Here is a 19,842-nt window from a genome sequence, read left to right as displayed (position 1 = left end):
CATAAAGTAATCATTGCTTGATTTTAACAAGAGAATTCATTATCCCTGATATCACTATTACTGAAAATTATCTTTTAATATTGAATTTATCTTAAAAACCCTGTGACAATTGGCGACCTCATTCCAGGATATTAACTCCTAGCTCTAAAGCTATTCACGAGATAATACTCGTTCATATTAACGTATTTATCATTAAAGTCTATAGGCACTACCTTCCTGGTGATTATTGATTCATTTTTATTAATTTACATAATAGTTTTGACAGTTGTTTGTTTAATTTTCTTTCTTTACCAGTTTAGTTAGATAAAACTGGTCACCACTAACCTGTGCCTATATTCTTTATTTTTGATTATTGGCATCTCCCTTTGCAAAAAAAATCGCAGTCAGTACTGAGTCACTAGTTTATTAGATTGAGTTAGCATCATGTCGACCAGTGTCTATGTACAGGAAGACAAAGGTATGGGTCTTACAGACCCAACTGAAATTAAAAATTACGTCGTCTCTCGGCTTAGTCATGAACAGCAGCGCGAGAATGATCCTCGTGAAGAGCCTCGAATTCAGCGTGAGGAACGCGAAAAGAAGCGCGAATACGAGCGAGAACAACGCGAATATGAGTGTGAACAACGCAAGAGAGAATGAGAACACGAACATGCCGAGCGAGAAGCACGCGAAAAATATGAACTTGAAGTGCTGAAGCACAAGCGAGATTCCTTGGCTTCGGACACATCTGGTGCAGTTGGCCCAAGCTCCACGAGCGTTCTCCCTGCACATGTTATGGCGACCCCATACATCAAGCTTCCCCCATACAAAGATGGCGAGCGAATCGAGCCATACATAGCTCGTTTTGAAGACATGGCTCAACTTTACCAGCTGGATGATGCAGCTAAGCGGCTTCAATTTCTTAGCCTGTTTGAGGGCCCTGCCCTCGATATTCTCCACAGAATTTGTGGGGACAATCTCACGTATGAGATGATGAAGGCCTCACTCATCAAAGCGTACGGTCTCACAGTTGACGACGCCAAGAGTCAGTTCATGAGGGCGTGTTTACAGGATAAAGAGACTGCTGTTCATTATCTTACTGCTTACTTAAATAAGTGGATGGAGAAAAATGAAACTCCTTCCACGCGTGAGGGGATAATTGACCTTATGCTGTGCACGCAGCTAGAAAAGTCGTGGCCTACTGAATTTATGGCTCAACTTAAGATCTGCCAGGTAAGAGATGCCAGACAAATGGTGACGAAGGCTGACATTCTTTACTGCATACGGGTATCAAACTAGCAAGCAGAATACCTGGAACAGGAAAGCTGATAAATCTGGGAAACCGTCTCAGACTGAACCCCAGTAACAAGGCCGTTCTCAGAATAATGGCCAAGGTCCAAAACCACAGAGGAAGGACCAGGGGCAAAACACTCAGAAACCTGAGTGGAAGCTTTACAACAGCTACCCTAACCAGCAGCAGTATCAGCCACGCAACCGACAGTCGGGACTGTCCTTTTCACCACCAGCTCAAGTGAATAGGAGGCAGGAGGCAAACGCAGCCTTCATTCCTCAGCAGCAGCACGGTGGTCACGTCCCTACCAGTACGGGTACTTCCCCATAGTTCACTAGTCCTGCAGCGACAGTGAACCCCCTTCAGCAGATGGCCAATGCTCCATCTTCCCAGGCAGTGAGTGCGACCCCTCAAGTATCTAATTCACAGGGCACCATGTTTGCCACATCATTTATTCAGCAGCCTCATGAGTGGCTAGCTGCTTCCTCCAAAGGCCCTCGCACAGGTGACAGTGCCTTCCTTGTTCAGCCAGGGTATGTGGAAGACATTCCTGTGAAGGTCCTGAGAGATAACGGTTCCTCAGGTGGCTCTGTCAAGCAGAGTCTAGTTCGGCCTGAGCAGTATACAGATCGACAGATCCAAGCTAACCTTATAGATGGATCAGTGAGATTGTTCCCTGAGGCACGTATCCAGGTGGCATCTCCATTTTACACTGATACGACACTTGCAGTTGTCATGCCAGAACCTTTATTTGACCTTATCATAGGCAATATTCCCGGTGCCAAGGATAGTTGCACCGAGGATGATGCTACTCAGACTTCGGCTGTAGAAACACGAGCCATGACTGAGGCTCAAGATTGTGTCACCCCAGTGACCATTGAATTGCTGCAAGATCTGATGTGTAGCCAACTTGTTGTTCAAGAACAACATTCTGACCCGACACATGCTGCTGTGTGAAAGAAACAAAAGGGTAGAGTGATAAAGTATTCACGGGGAGGTCGAGCCAAGTTACTTCGCAAACAAGGACGGCTCTACTATGAGTCACGAACACCCGAGGGCGAGGTTTGTCTGCAGTTTGTCGTTCCCACCAAGTACCGCCAAGCAGTATTAGAATGGGGTCATTGTTCAGCCTCAGGAGGTCACATGGGCAAAAGGAAGACCCAGGGCCATATCCGAGCTGACTTTTTCTGGCCAGGGATGGGACAAGACATAGATAGTTTTGTGTGTTCCTGCAATGTGTGTCCATGTAACATCAATCAGGGACATGTCCTTCCTGTGCCGTTTGTAACCACACCCATAATATCTGAGTCAGTTGAGAGACAGGGTAGTGGCAAAGTGGGTGCAGACCTGACTTCTCGCCCATTGGCCCCACAGGACACATCATGTCCAGGGCCTGTACATACATATGTACCGTAAGTTAAGAGGGAAGTTTGAGAACCCTGCAGAGACAGTCCGAGGCTGTGTATGAATTACCTTGTGGAATGTCTCAAGCTGTGGGCCTCTCTGAGGATTCCCGGAGAATGCACAATATCCACATGAGTGTTCACACCCACGGTGGGTGTTAAAACGTGACCTGCCCAAGATTGCGTAGCGATTCTCAGCTTCCTGTCATTAATCGTAAATGTAGAGTTAGTTAACCAGTAAACTGGGTTCGATTAGCGAATTGCAGCATTTGATGTCCTTTACATACGCCCAGTCTTTTCGCTCATGACCACGTTCCCTGGTTAATTTAGCGAATCGCAGCATTTGATGTCCTGCACAAACGCCCAGTCTTTTTGCTAATTAAGTTTAGGGTTTAACCATTAAACCGGGTGATGGGATGTTGTTAACCTGCGCCATCCTGGCGACGTGAATTAACGCAGCAACATTGCACGTATTCATGGGACACCTTCCTCTATTCCTCTACAAGATGCCAAGCAGGAACAATGCCTTAACCTCTCCCTCCCCCTGCACGCCACTGTCTCAGCAATTCACCTGTTACCAGTGACCTGGCCAATAAAGACATTCAGGGCCAGAGTGATTCCCCAATCGATGACAATGTGGAGGACAAAGTTTACATAGCATTAGAGGAAGAAACAGTCAGAAATGATGATCAGGTAATGTGGGAAAAAAAAGGTCATGAATGGTGATGAGTTAATGAGTGAAACAATGCTTATAATGCCTATATTACTGTTTGAAAACCAATATACTCTTATACTACATATAAATTCGTACCAAGTAAATAGATAAATACTGTTTATGAGTGGATAAAATAGTTACCCTCCCATAGAACTCGTTTTCTTTGGTGCCAGTCTGTTAGAAAACCCAGTCAGGTAAGGAAGTACTCTGTAATGCTGGGTAGAATTAGGCTCGACTTCTCGCGCCTATTTCACCCAACGGGAAGCGGGGTCCTCTTTCGAGACCGGAGCTAGTGCAATAAAGAGAGGTAGGATATAAAAATCTTCGGCAACACCATACATGTATATTAACACAGTCAGACACAAGACACTGCAGCAGACATTACATCACAATATAGAGCAATACAAAAACCTTATCTAAAATATTGTGTATCTCGCACGATACTAGCTTTCTAGATACTAATGACAAATACACCAAATCTTAGTGCTAGGAGTGCAGTAAACACAAGCGCGCGTGGAGCGCGTGAAAGGGGGGGGTTGGTGATCCGTTAGGAAGAGGTAGGGGGGACACGGAGAGTGACTTGAAACGGCGAGGGGGTAATTATGGTAGTATTGGAGAATGCCTGATGTTAGCAAGGGAGTTTAGGTGTTTTCTGTTGGTGAAGATTCTTTGACAAATAACTCTGATTCTTACTTTGACTCTAAGGGCAGGAGCGAGGAGTGGAAAGGGTTTTTAGCGGTAGCGGGCAGAGGAGGAATACTGTTAATACTCGCCTCCCTTGATATTTACTCCGAAGTACATTTTCACCATATGACTTAAAGACTAGCCAATAGAACTCCAGTAATATTTTAATCTTTTCTCCAGTACCTAGAGATATGCCTTCCATAGGATTCAGGGCGTCACTCGCACGTACTTTCACTTTCGGTCTTAAACCACATTTTCGTCCTTCACTGGATATTGTGTTTTGATTTAACCCAATGGAAATTACACAAAGTTACTGCACAATACTTATCTTAAGAGACAGAGAGTCACATGTTAACCTATTTCACGGACTCGACATGCGGCCCGTGGGACTGGGGCCGAAGAGGTCCAGATACCTCTGTGTCAGGTCCCGGCGCCGCGGGGGCATGGTGAGGTCTCGCCCGGGTGTTCTAGGGCGGGGTGGAAGAGGCGATAGGCTGCGGTCTCCCACGACCAGGGGCACCGTCAGGGAAGGGCTGCGGCAGCGGCTGTCACGGGGGCCCGACAGGGGCGTCTGTTCGAAGGCCACGCGTAGGGAACAGAGGCCGGGGGAAATAGGGTGGTCTTGCCGAGGTGCTCGGGAGCGAGACTCCTGGAGTTCAACCTCCGGTAGTGGAGGCGTCTCCCTGTTCACTATGTCCGGGGAGCGACCATCGATCGTCTCCACCGGAGTGCTGAGGGAGCGACCGTTGATCGTCTCTACCTGAGCTTTAGGAGAGCGACCATTGATCGTCTCTACCTGATTTTTATGGGAGCGACCATTGATCGTCTCTACCTGTGTTTTAGGGGAGCGACCATTGATCGTCTCTACCGGAGGGCCAAGGGAGCGACCGTCGATCGTCTCTACCTGGGCGTTATGGGAGCGACCGTTGATCGTCTCTACCTGGTTTTGGGGGGAGCGACCATTGATCGTCTCTACCTGAGGGCCAAGGGAGCGACCATTGATCGTCTCTACCTGAGGGCCAAGAGAGCGACCATTGATCGTCTCTACTTGGGTTTTATGGGAGCGACCATAGATCGTCTCTACCGGTGTTTTATGGGAGCGACCATAGATCGTCTCTACCGTTTCACTAAGGGAGCGACCATGGATCGTCTCTACCTGTTCACTTGGAGAGCGACCATAGATCGTCTCTACCAGAGGGGCGCTGTCTGGGGTGCTGGTTCTGACTCCACCCCTAGCTAACTCAGTGATTCCGCCACGCGAAGGTAGTGTCTTTCGCCTACGGTGGCGGCGGCGTGGTGGTTGAGCGTCACAGGGGCGCACGGCCCGGGCTGACATATGTCGTTGTTGCCCGGAGTGGTGGTGGCTGGCTGCGGCTACCCCGTGGTGTCCGAGTGGGGGTGTCGGCATTCTTGAGGGCGAACTCCGCTGTTTTTGGTTCGCCTTGATGTCGGGGATACTATGGTATTCTCCGGAATATTCCGGAGTACTGTGCGTGAGTCGTCTGTCAGAGCCACGCATTTCACCACCGTGTTCTTGAAAAAAGTCACGTCCCTGTGGCTGGAGGTGGAACGCTAGAGTGTTGGAGGTGGTGTAAACGGGCTGGAGGTGCCGGAGTGCGTTCTGCCAGGCGACAGTGTAAGAGTTTTCCTCTCGTGCTTGGTCATAGGTGAGGAAGAGGGCGGAGGGGGTGGTGGTGTGCTGGAGGATATTTAACAGGTGGTGTGGCCCGCGTAGTCGGTGATTCTTGGTAAAGGAAGGGGCCCATACGGCCCGCTTAATCCTCATGTTGCTTGGTGTGGCTGTCGGTGTGGTTGGAGGCCGAATGCTGGACAGTGTGGGTGAAGGCCGGGTCTTATGTCGTGGTAATGCGGCGTTGAGTGTCTGGGGAGTAGAGGTAGAGGGGATTTGGGCCTGATGTAGCTTGAGGGTGTGTGTGTATCGGGTGGGTGGGCATAAGAGTCGGCCGGAGGGGGTGGTGGTGGTGGTTCTGAGGGTGGGTGTGGGTGGGGAAGCAGGCGTGCGGGGTGGGCGGGGTAGGTTAGCGCGGGCTGTCGCGCGCGTTGGGGACGTGGAAGAAGGTGAGAATGTCGGAGTGGGCGTGCGTAGGTGTGGAGGGGAGAGGACGGTGGCAGTGGGTTGTCCTGCGGGGGTGGCAGGGTGGGCGGGGCACGTGGGCTTGGGTGGAAAGGGTGAGGCGGCGGAGGGAAGGGGTGAGGGTGAGCGAGGCGTGGCGGGTGAGATGTCAGGTGTGGTGGAGGGGGTGGTGGAGGCGGTGGAGACTGAGGTGGTAGGGGAGGTGGTTTTAGGAAGTAGGTTAGGGGAAGATGTGGAGAGGGTCCTAGGAGGCCTGTGAAGAGGGAGGCCGGTTTTGTGTTACGGGAGTGTAGTGGTGTGTGGGGTGGGAAGGTTAGAACTAGGGGCAGGAATAGGGGAGGGTAGAACAGAAGAGATAGTGAGAGGGGGGGAAAAGGAAAGATAACGTTCTCCCCTGTCGTAGACTGGGGGAGAGGTGAGGTGGCCCCCGCCATTACGGTGGAATGCGGGGGCAGGGGGGCGCTTTTTGTTTTTCCCTTTTTGTTTTTTCTTCCCCTGGGGCTTAGGGGAATTTGCGAATGGTGGGGGGGTTTGTAAGCGCCCTCGTGTCATTTGGCTGCACTGGGCAGCTTCTAGCTGCTCACGGATGTCGTAGATCGGACATCCGTGGTAGCACGGAGAAAATTCCCATGGGTTGATGGTGATGAGGTCAACGGAGAATTGATTTATTACGCCGATGCGTTGAGGGGTGGCATGGACGGCTAAAAGGCTCCTCATTAAACTGATATCTCTATCCATGTCTCCTGTTGGGTCATGGATAGTGAAGTGTTGTCTTACAACACTTGGGAGTACTCTGAGCAGAGTATTAAATGTATGTTGATCCCGGGTTTCTTCATCTGCCTCCGGGTAGGCATCAGTAACCAGGCGTCTTGCCTGTAACAGGGTATTATCTAAATCCCCGTCATAAGTAAAACTATCCAATTTGGATAGAGCCACCACTTTCCCTAGTGATGGGGTGATGGCTTGGACAGCGAACTTGGTAAAGTTCTGCCAGGTGAGTTCTGGGACAATTTTCGGCGCAATATTCGCTGCGGCTTTACCCAGTAGTGGTAGTGTGACTGCAATTTTTTGTTGGTCATTATCGAAGCCAATATCTAGTAAGGGTTTAACTATTGCCAGATATGTGTGTATGTCATACTGGTCAGGGTCGAACTTGGGTAATTGAACGTGCGGTTTAGTTGCCATTTTGCCAAATATTTCCTATTTACCTCTCTTTTACGCTCGGATCTAGAACCACCGCTGGCCACCAGTGTAATGCTGGGTAGAATTAGGCTCGACTTCTCGCGCCTATTTCGCCCAACGGGAAGCGGGGTCCTCTTTCGAGACCGGAGCTAGTGCAATAAAGAGAGGTAGGACATAAAAATCTTCGGCAACACCATACACGTATATTAACACAGTCAGACACAAGACACTTCAGCAGACATTACATCACAATATAGAGCAATACAAAAACCTTATCTAAAATACTGTGTATCTCGCAGGATACTAGCTTTCTAGATACTAAAGACAAATACACCAAATCTTAGTGCTAGGAGTGCAGTAAACACAAGCGCGCGTGGAGCGCGTGAAAGGGGGGGGTTGGTGATCCGTTAGGAAGAGGTAGGGGGGACACGGAGAGTGACTTGAAACGGCGAGGGGGTAATTATGGTAGTATTGGAGAATGCCTGATGTTAGCAAGGGAGTTTAGGTGTTTTCTGTTGGTGAAGATTCTTTGACAAATAACTCTGATTCTTACTTTGACTCTAAGGGCAGGAGCGAGGAGTGGAAAGGGTTTTTAGCGGTAGCGGGCAGAGGAGGAATACTGTTAATACTCGCCTCCCTTGATATTTACTCCGAAGTACATTTTCACCATATGACTTAAAGACTAGCCAATAGAACTCCAGTAATATTTTAGTCTTTTCTCCAGCACCTAGAGATATGCCTTCCGTAGGATTCAGGGCGTCACTCGCACGTACTTTCACTTTCGGTCTTAACCCACATTTTCGTCCTTCACTGGATATTGTGTTTTGATTTACCCCAATGGAAATTACACAAAGTTACTGCACAATACTTATCTTAAGAGACAGAGAATCACACTTAACCTATTTCACGGACTCGACATGCGGCCCGTGGGACTGGGGCCGAAGAGGTCCAGATACCTCTGTGTCAGGTCCCGGCGTCGCGGGGGCGTGGTGAGGTCTCACCCGGGTGTTCTAGGGCGGGCCGGAAGAGGTGACAGGCTGCGGTCTCCCACGACCAGGGGCACCGTCAGGGAAGGGCTGCGGCAGCGGCTGTCACGGGGGCCCGACAGGGGCGTCTGTTCGAAGGCCACGCGTAGGGAACAGAGGCCGGGGGAAACAGGGCGGTCTCGCCGAGGTGCTTGGGAGCGAGACTCCTGGAGTTCAACCTCCAGTAGTGGAGGCGTCTCCCTATTCACTATGTCCGGGGAGCGACCGTCGATCGTCCACCGGAGTGCTGACGGAGCGACCGTTGATCGTCTCTACCTGAGCTTTAGGAGAGCGACCATTGATCGTCTCTACCTGAGCTTTAGGAGAGCGACCATTGATCGTCTCTACCTGATTTTTATGGGAGCGACCATTGATCGTCTCTACCTGTGTTTTAGGGGAGCGACCATTGATCGTCTCTTCCGGAGGGCCAAGGGAGCGACCGTCGATCGTCTCTACCTGGGCGTTATGGGAGCGACCGTTGATCATCTCTACCTGGTTTTTGGGGGAGCAACCATTGATCGTCTCTACCTGAGGGCCAAGGGAGCGACCATTGATCGTCTCTACCTGGGCTTTGAGGGAGCGACCATTGATCGTCTCTACCTGAGGGCCAAGAGAGCGACCATTGATCGTCTCTACTTGGGTTTTATGGGAGCGACCATAGATCGTCTCTACCGGTGTTTTATGGGAGCGACCGTAGATCGTCTCTACCGTTTCACTAAGGGAGCGACCATGGATCGTCTCTACCTGAGGGCCAAGAGAGCGACCATTGATCGTCTCTACTTGGGTTTTATGGGAGCGACCATAGATCGTCTCTACCGGTGTTTTATGGGAGCGACCATAGATCGTCTCTACCGTTTCACTAAGGGAGCGACCATGGATCGTCTCTACCTGTTCACTTGGAGAGCGACCATAGATCGTCTCTACCTGAGGGGCGCTGTCTGGAGTGCTGGTTCTGACTCCACCCCTAGCTAACTTGGTGATTCCGCCACGCGAAGGTAGTGTCTTTCGCCTACGGTGGCGGCGGTGTGGTGGTTGAGCGCCACAGGGGCGCACGGCCCGGGCTGACATATGTCGTTGTTGCCCGGAGTGGTGGTGGCTGGCAGCGGCTACCCCGTGGTGTCCGAGTGGGGGTGTCGGCATTCTTGAGGGCGAACTCCGCTGTTTTTGGTTCGCCTTGATGTCGGGGATACTATGGTATTCTCCGGAATATTCCGGAGTACTGTGCGTGAGTCGTCTGTCAGAGCCACGCATTTCATACTCATACCTAAATCTGGTATTTTAATCCTTAGGTGAGCGATTTCTCTATGAATTTTCGATGTTTCTCACCAAAAGCGGATGTTTGAGCCAAGAAAAAATAAAGTCTAAAAACGTCGGGATGGGGCGGGTTAAGGTGCTGTTCCCTCACATGACGGCCGGGTGCGCCGCATGTTGAACCCTCACGGCAGCTCCTGGGGACTGGGTGATGGGATGTTGTTAAGGTGCAGTTCCCTCACATGCCGTCTGGGTGTGCCGCATGTTGAACCCTCACGCCAGCTTCTGGGGACTGGGTGATGGAATGTTGTTAAGGTGCTGTTCCCTCACATGCCGGCTGGGTGCACTGCATGTTGAGCGAGGTGGATGCCAGGTTAGAGCTCCCCCAAAAATGGGTGATGGGATGTTGTTAAGGTGCTGTTCCCTCACATGCCGGCCAGGTGCGCCGCATGTTGAACCCTCACTCCTACATTTCCTGGTTAATAATGTAAATAGCGTACTTTTTGTAACATAAGTACTGATTGCTAGGCAGAGAGAGAGAAATGATACTTTTGATGCTCCACCTTGATTGTTTTCGCAGGTGCAGCTGGTGGGTGCAGCATTGCCGTGCAGATTAGCTGGTCATCCCTGTTGCATGCTGCCACCCCTTCTCTTCTGCCTCGTTGTCATTATTTACTATAAATTTGTATTACATGATTTTAAACGTAGGTACAGTTACACCACAACTGTCACACCTACACCGTGTATTACATACATTACGCTACATAACAATTAGTTGTTAACATAAATGTAGCAAACTTTTCACTCAGTTTGACCTGAGTACAGGATTTTTCACTGTCGTCATGGAGTTTTTCCCTCAAGCTTGCTTCTATTAACGTAAATACGAGTTTATTTTTCGCTCACTGGTGACTGCGACTTTCTCTTGTAGCAGGATAGCACACACACCACAGTGTGAATCTTGTGTGACTGAGTTAGGATTTATATGTATGTATATTAAAAATTTTTCGCTAGGAAAAAATTTCAACTTTTCATGGGGCGTAATGTCAAGAGTCGGCTAGTGACATTGGCTTTTGTGGGAAACCACGAACTCTAGTGGAATCCCAGTTCATTGTTCAGTTAACCGCTCACTCGGTCTGGAGTGTTTTTCAGACAATTTTCCAACGTGTCATAAATGATCGTCTTTGTGCAAGACATTAGCGCTTCCGCTGAGCGATTTATTTTGGCCATGTTTCGCTCATTCTAGCCGTTAGTAAGGCGGCCACAGCACTTGCCTCCTTCCCACGAGTTAGTCAGTCAAGGTTTGAGCGCCATGGAAGTACGTAGTGTGTGTAGTGTGCTTCCTACAACGCAGTTCCCACCGCCATCGTATTCCCGCCTTCAATAGTGTGATTGGGGAGAACCTTAAGCGAGTGCAGTGTCCTTCCAGTAACGATGCCCAGTCATCTGCTTAGTCCACTCTTTGACCAGTATTTTTTTTTGTTTTCCTAGACTTAAGAGTTTTGTTAAGGTGCTGTTCCCTCACATGCCGGCCGGGTGCGCTGCATGTTGAACCCTCACGCCAGCTTCTGGGAACTGGGTGATGGGATGTTGTTAAGGTGCTGTTCCCTCACACGCCGGCCGGGTGCACTGCATGTTGAACCCTCACGCCAGCTTCTGGGGACTGGGTGATGGGATGTTGTTAAGGTGCTGTTCCCTCACATGCCGGCCGGGTGCAACTCATGTTGAACCATCATGCCTACATTTCCTGGTTAATAATGTAAATAGTGTACTTTTTGTAACATAAGTACTGACTGCTAGGCAGAGAGATAGAAATGATACTTTTGATGCTCCACCTTGATTGTTTTTGCAGGTGCAGCTGGTGGGTGCAGCATTGCCATGCAGATTAGCTGGTCATCCCTGTCGCATGCTGCCACCCCTTCTCTTCTGCCTCGTTGTCATTATTTACTATAAATTTGTATTACATGATTTTACACATAGGTACAGTTACACCACAACTGTCACGCCTACACCGTGTATTACATACATTATGCTGCATAACAATTAGTTGTTAACATAAATGTAGCAAACTTTTCACTCAGTTTGACCTGAGTACAGGATTTTTCACTGTCATCATGGAGTTTTTCCCTCAAGCTTGCTTCTATGAACGTAAATATGATTCTTTTTTTCTTTTTTTCGCTCACTGGTGACTGCGACTTTCTCCTGTAACAGGATAGCACACACACCACAGTGTGAATCTTGTGTGACTGAGTTAGGATTTATATGTATGTATATTGAAATTTTTTCGCTGGGAAAAAATTTCAACTTTTGATGGGGCATAATGTCAAGAGTCGGCTAGTGACATTGGCTTTTGTGGGAAACCACGAACTCTAGTGGAATCCCAGTTCGTCGTTCGGTTAACCGCTCACTCGGTCGGGAGTGTTTTTCAGACAATTTTCCAATGTGTCATAAATGATCGTCTTTGTGCAAGACATTAGCGCTTCCACTGAGCGATTTATTTTGGGCATGTTTCGCTCATTCTAGCCGTTAGTAAGGCGGCCACAGCACTTGCCTCCTTCCCACGAGTTAGTCAGTCAAGGTTTGAGCACCACGGAAGTACGTAGTGTGTGGTAGTGTGCTTCCTACAACGCAGTTCCCACCACCATCGTATTCCCACCTTCAGTATTGTGATTGGGGAGAGACTTAAGCGAGTGCAGTGTCCTTCCAGTAATGACACCCAGTCATCTGCTTAGTCCACTCTTTGACCAGTATTTTCTTTTTGTTTTCCTAGACTTATGAGTTTTGTTAAGGTGCTGTTCCCTCACATGCCGGCCGGGTGCGCCGCATGTTGTTTTCCTAGGTTTAAGAGTCTAGCTTTTGAGTGAGTGAGTGAGTGCGATCTCCTTAGTTTGAATTCATTTTGAAATGTAACGTAAATTTATTCCTTTGTAATCAATAAATTTAACAGTTCTTTTTCTCGAGCTTAATGTAATGTAAACTCGTGTTTCATTTCTCCATACTAAGCTTATTTCTCTATTAGCTCCTAGCTTGCATAAACGCTTTGCTATTCATAACTGGTACTTAGGCCAGTCTTGTTGTATTAAGCTTAAAATCCGTTGTGCCTTCTAGGAGATAACGCATCAGCAAGAACCTGATATCATTAATAGTATTAGTTATTTATTGTCAGGGGTGAAGTCACTTTCTCCAAAGACTAACAGTACTAATAAACAGCAATTGTGAGGAATTAGTCTCTGCTGTGTACTGTTGAGAATGTTTATAAATTCTTGTTCTTAGAGAATCGGCGAAGCAAGGAAGCATAAAGTAATCATTGCTTGATATTAACAAGACAATTCATTGTCTCTGCTCTTCAGTATTATTGAATAATTATCATTTAATATTGTTTACCTTTAAAAGCCCTGTGACAACTACCACGTTGAGAAGTAATACAAGAACAGTCTTTCTCCTATGACATTTTTTGTGGTGTGGCAGAGAACTTTTTGAAGGACCTACGTACCAGTATGAAACAGACAAGAAGAGAGTATAAGAAGTAAGTATGTCCTTTGTCATTTGGGGAGGAATAAGGAACATGGAAGGCAAAACACACTGCTGGCAGAAGGTTGTCAGTGAACTTTTGCTCATGGCTGTATGTTCTATGTTTTTTTCTGAACTTCTAAAAAAGAAATGTCTTTGTGCCATTATTCTACATTTATTTGCGCATATTATTTGTCATGTGTGCTTTCCTTAGGCGTCTAAATCTATCCCTGAAGCACTTTTTTATTTATGTGTTGATGCAATTATTATTATTATTATTATTATTATTATTATTATTATTATAGTGGTTGTTTATTCATTCATGTTGTTGTTTTTGTTTTGAGATGAGCTGGATGAAGTAGAAGAAGAAATGCCCAGGAATCATTAAATGATTGTAATGGGCGATATGAATGGTAGAGTAGGCACTGGTCCTGTGAATGATATAATGGGTAATAATGTAGTACCAGGAGAGAATGATAATGGAAAGCAATGAAAGATATGTGTCAGGAAAGGAGGTTGAGCATTTGTAATTCTTATTTCAAACACAAAGATGCACATAAATATACATGGTATAAAGGGAGTGGAGATTATGTTAAAAGAGCCTGACTGATTACATGTTCGTAGAGAATTCGATGCTGCGTATTGTTGCTGTTGCGAGGGCAGTGAGAGGACGATGTGGAGGTTTGTCAGATCATGTCACTGTGGTATGCAAGAACAAGCTGACAGGAGTGACGTGAACCAAGAGAGAGAGAGAGAGAGACTGAAAATCGAGAAGTTGAGGTTCCAAGATATGGCAGATGAATACAGGGCCAAAGTAGGGGAGGATTCATAGTCAGTGAATTGGAATGTAATGGATCTGGACCTCATGTGGAATGCATATAGGGACTGCTTAGTTAGGAATGCTAAAGCGTTGTGTTGTGTGGCAAGATAAATAACAAAGAAGAAAGATACGGCATGGTGGAAGAGGGGTATGAGCAACAATTTCTTTAAGCTAGTCAGGAAGGAGGCCTCAAGTACGGGGAAGTAGTATTCTAAAGTGGAGAAGGAAAGCACTGGAGGCAAGTCAAAAGTGGAGCAAGTCCATTCCAATACAGAGGAGAGATCAGAGACAGGTACTAGGTCTGCAGTGGCACGAGTACTGACAACATCAACTAGAATATGAACTAACTTATTAACCTGAAAGAGAAGAGAGTCCACTGAGACTTGTAGGTTGTCCATGTGTAGTTTGACATATAGTAGCTTTGAGACAGTGTTAACCCTTCGTTAGTCCTTGGGGTATTCAAACGTGGTTAGTCCGGTGGGGTATTACAACACCCCAATACAAAAATACATGTAGTGTTACTAACATATAAAATATATTCATACTGCCGTTTCAGGATATCTCTGCAACCACTAATGAAATGATTGAATGCCTTGTACGTGGTGCTTATTAATTTAAAATAAAATACAATACAATATCAGTAAAAAATAAAAAATGGACTCATATCTCATTTGGCAGGTAAATATCCATGGGAAAATACATTTTGTGATTTTTAAAATCAGTATAATGATAAACAATATACAAAAATAAGATAAGAATAACAATCTACTGTGTATCACAATATGATCTAAATGGTTAGTTTGATGGGTTACTAGACACCCCAGGGGGGGAGGGAAAGTGCCCCTCTCTCTCACTACAGCAGAGGCAGGACTAAACCAATCCACATGCTCCCTCCCCTCACTGAATCAGGAGAGTCCTGGAACGGAGAGAAATATTCGAATTACCGGGTAGGAAACATGAGCTTTTAAAAAATCTGGGGTGCCAAAACACCCCACCTGACTAACGAAGGGTTAATTTTAGATATCCGTTTTTGTAAAATGCTTTTGAAGTTGCTTAATGTGTATGTAACTTCATTTAATTAGGCCGTGATCGTCTGTAGCATAGAGTGGTTTACTTTAATGACTTTTTTGAGAGTGAAGAGCACTGGCTAATTCAGCAAGGTCGGACTTGAATCCAGAGAGGTCACGTGTTGTCGTTACACGAAATAAAGCACTATGAATTTTTCCCCCAAGATCAAAGAGTCCACACTTCACCCGAGAACGACCTACAGGTGTTTGGTTAGAGAAACTGTCATTTATGTGGAAGAATTTCATCCAGACCGTCTAATTTCCACTGGATGCGTAAGGAAAGTGGGTTGCAGAACGTATCTTTGTAGTGTTTCTCCTTGGTGGCAGACAGAAGGGCCTGTATCTCCTCAAGCTTGTGTGTGAAGTCGGGCAGGGCGATGGTCAAGACAGCCAGTGGCTCAGGGTCGTAAGGCAAGGAGACTACATCTTCCACCATCATTACCTTGCCTCCCGTGCCAGCCAAGGCCCTGGGCCGTACAGCACCATCGTCCTCACCCTACCCTGACCCTACTTGGGTCAGGACTGCCAGTAGGTGGAACTGCAACATCATACATATAAAATAAGTTTAAGTTAAAGTTAATGATTATGAAGATGGTTATGACGAGATTCTGGGGTGACGATGTTTATGTAAGAGGCTTGTGTGTGGAGCACAATTTTGAATGATAATCATTAACAGTGGTGGAGGGTTGCAGTATCCCAGAATAAGAGGAAAGTGAAGGAGTGTCAGAGAAAGGAATGGGAGAAGAAGCATTACCGGGTTGAGGAGAAGATGAGGCTTATCTATCCAACACTATGCCCGTGGGTGCACGCTTAAGGTCATCTGCATGCATTCATTTGTCTCGGCTTTAGACAGATTTTTTTTTTTTTTTCAGATTATTTTATAGATAGATTTTTTTTTTATTGACATACCCAGTCTCTTGACTCATACCATCCACCAATCAATTGACCAACATGGAGAAAGTCATGCAGTACCCCTTGATATTTCTAAAGCTCTCAACAGGGTATGGCACCGTTTCCTGCTGTCCAAACTTCCTTGCTATGGACTAGCGTCTTTTTTTCCTCTGCTTTCCTATATCTCAGCGACAGAAAAATACGAGTAAAAGTAGATGATGTATTTCCCAATTTCCACTCAATTAATGCCGGTGTGCCACTGGTATCATTTCTAGCTCCAACCCTGTTCCTGGTTCATATTAATGATCTCTTATCTGTCACCCACAGTCCCATCCATTCATATGCAGACTACTCAACAATTCACTGTTCATTCACACTCAGACACCCATTTACAAAGCCTAATATCTCTAACTCTCAACCTCAGTACAGCTATCTCCACAAATCAAGACTTATGTACGATCAATGATTGGGGACAAAGCAACCTTGTCTCATTTAATGCTGGTAAAACCAAATATATACAGTTCACTAATAGACAGATATATTACATTCAATGCTATTAATATCCCCATCTCTAAAAGTATTGCAATTCCCAGTGCTCTCAGTTAGACCTCTCATGTCAGATCACTTGTTAAAACTGCCTCAAAGAAACTTAGATTATTATACAGAGTCCTTAACTTCTTCACTGACGAGCAGTTAGCTATAATTTATAAGTCATGTGCACGCTCAGCTTGAATATTGCCCACCCATGTGGAATGGATGTGGAGAGGTTGCATTAAAAGAACTAAACAAAAATCAGAACAAAGCTGTTGCAATGATTAATAACTCTGCTATTATAAATAAACTACCTCCCCTACAAGTAAGAAGGAATGTTGCTTCTCTTGCATTATTTTACAGATATTTCTATGGCAAATGCTCAGAGAAAGATGCGTCCATTGTGCCATATCTCCATGCCTTCCCTCGTGCTACATGGGCATCTGGTAGCGTTCACGACTAGAATGTCACACAGCCATATTGCAGAACTTCTGCCTATCAGAATTCTTTTATTCTCCAAACTGCATCTCTCTGGAACTCGCTTCCCTGGAGTTCTTTCCCTCAAACTTCAAGCCACAACTGTACAAGTCCAACTGTTACAGAAATTTTTTGGGGGGTAAAACCATGCACTGTTTTACCACCACTCGTTTGATCGTAGAGGACTGAAGAGGGTCTTCTAATAGCAATTAGGTAGGTATTAATGAGTTCAATGATATCTCAGTGCCACAGGAAAGCTCACCGGAATGATGTATTTCAGAAGCAAGATGAGAATCTGAAGAGTACAGGGAATCAGGAATGGGATCAGTAATGAAATCAGAGGGCCACACTTTGGAATGAAGCCAGTAACGGAATTGGGCATGTCAGAGGATGATGAATCGGTAGGAGAGACAGTAATTGTATCAACTGGTGACTAGGAAACTGGGTCTGTGATACCTGGTACAAACAAATCTTGAGGAGTAATGCCCCTCCATGATGGTAACACATTGATATTTTCATCTGCCATGGTTTGTACTCCTATTGGAACTTCAGCAGGACTGCTAATCCTGGGCATATCATAGAAATCAGTAATCCATGGATCTGGCAAATTATGTACAGAAAATTGAAGCTGCATTTTGCCTTTAACCCGAGACGTCCCGTCGACGTATGGGTACGTTGCAACATTTTGCATTTGCCAGTCTCGTCGACGTACTGGTACGTTTTGCAATTGCAAGGTCCCTAATTTGCACAATTTTCAATTTTCACACATGATTTTTCGTACGTATACATGGGACACCTTCCTCTATTCCTCTACAAGATGCCAAGCAGGGACAATGCCTTACACCGCATAACCTCCCCCCCCTGCATGCCACTGTCTCAGCAATTCACCTGTTACCAGTGACCTGGCCAATAAAGACATTCAGGGCCAGAGTGATTCCCCAATCGATGACAATGTGAAGGACAAAGTTTACATAGCATTAGAGGAAGAAACAGTCAGAAATGATGATCAGGTAATGTGGCAAAAGAAGGTCAGGAATAGTGATGAGTTAGTGAATGAAACAATGCTTATAATGCCTATATTACTGTTTGAAAACCAATATACTCTCATACTACATATAAATTCGTACCAAATAAATTAATAAATACTGTTTAGGAGCGGTGTGGATTAGTTTTCCTCCCATGGAACTCGTTTTCTTTGCAGCCAGCCTGATAGAAAACCCTGTAAGGTAAGGAGGTACTCCTACCTGGATCGAGTATTTTAAACCTCAGGTGAGTGATTTCTGTATGAATTTTCGATGTTTCTCACCAAAAGCGGAGGTTATAGCCCCCCAAAAAAATGTCCCAAAAATGGTCGGTACTGGGGGGTGTCGGAGGTGCGAAAGTGGTCGGGACGTGACAGGTTAATGTCTAAATATGATCCATCCACCATGGATAGATTCCGATGCAGGGGCTCAAGGAAATTAACATGTTTTGATCTGTTACACTGAATTCTTGTTAACTCCTCTTCAGATTGTAAGTTGATGGCAGACCCTGGATCCTTAAAAAGTGACACATCCACCTAACCGCAATTTCCCCACACAACTACCCCTAAGTAGTCTGATACACAAACAGTACTCAGGGACAGTTCATTGTGTTGGGTAACTTTTATGTTGGATGTATCCTAATGTCACGCTGCTCTTCCCCTGACCAAAGACATGCAAGGTAACGACACTCCTTGATAATATGAGTAGTCGAGGCCTTATGAAACTTGCAATAAGTATGACACAGTCTTACAGGTGTATGCTGATGCGGCTCCTGACGATTTAGTCCATGTTTGCGAGAACAGCTCGATTCACGGTGACCAGCAATACCGCAAAGCCAGCATATGATTGAGGACTGTTGGTCACGACACATAGCTTACTAGTCAGACTGCTTTGCCCAACGCGCACTTGACTGGTCACGGTTATTAGCAAATGATCAGCGTCACGAGGGAGAACGAGCATTGTTAATGGGACCTCTGGTAGTTGGCCGCGAATGTGAAAAGTAAACTGGGACATGAACGGTTGGTACAACCCTTGCAGTGGCATCTGCAGAGTGAGTGGGTGTGATGTGAGTACCCGCTTGATGAGTGATGTGCGAGCCTAATCTTTTGTCTATCTCTTTGGAAACCTTTAACAACTTATCTACTGCTTGGAAACCGATTTGTAAGGCAGCTTCAAATTGTTTGGGATTTAACCAACTTATTTAATCTAAGGTATCCCATCAAACGGCCGAAATCTTTCAATTTGATGACCTCATCTCCACTGACACTAGTGGCCCATGGAGTTTTTTTTTTTTTATAGATAATGAATGGAGGAAGGAAAAACAAAGGATAAAAAAAGTCCACATGCAAAAATGCATCCTCCATTAATAAAATATTTATAACAACAACAACTGGATATTAATGAAAGTGGATTAAATGTTTGTGGGAAGCAATTCCCAGGAAGTGAATTCCAGAGAGTAGCAGTTCTGGGGATAAATGAATTTTGATAAGCGGAGGTTCTGCATTGCGGGGGAGAGAGTGAGTTCATGGGCACTCCCAGCTGCCCGAGTATTTCGGGAGAAAATGTGAAGTGGAGGAACAATTGAAGCAAGTTCGTCAGAGCACCTACGGTAAAAATATCGGTAAAATAGTGCTAAAGAAGCAACATCTCTACATACTGATAATGGAGGAAGGCTCTGCGTAATGGCAGGATTATTGATTAACCTAATGGCTTTATTTTGAATTTTGTCCAACTGCCTCAGTGCAACTGCTCCAGATCCACTCCACAGTGGCGAACAGTATTCCATCTGAGTAATCACTCGACTTTTGTATGTTGTGGCCATCTGCTCGTTAGTGAAGAATTCACGAACTCTGTACATAAGTCCCAATTTTTTAGAAGCATTTTTAGCAAGGGATTTAACAT

Source organism: Coenobita brevimanus, chromosome 77, assembly GCF_032717465.1.
Source record: "Coenobita brevimanus isolate Jiangsu-jjx chromosome 77, ASM3271746v2, whole genome shotgun sequence".
Taxonomy (NCBI): Eukaryota; Metazoa; Arthropoda; class Malacostraca; order Decapoda; family Coenobitidae; genus Coenobita; species Coenobita brevimanus.
The sequence above is the reverse complement of the archived record's forward strand: the minus strand, read 5'-3'. Positions refer to the sequence as shown.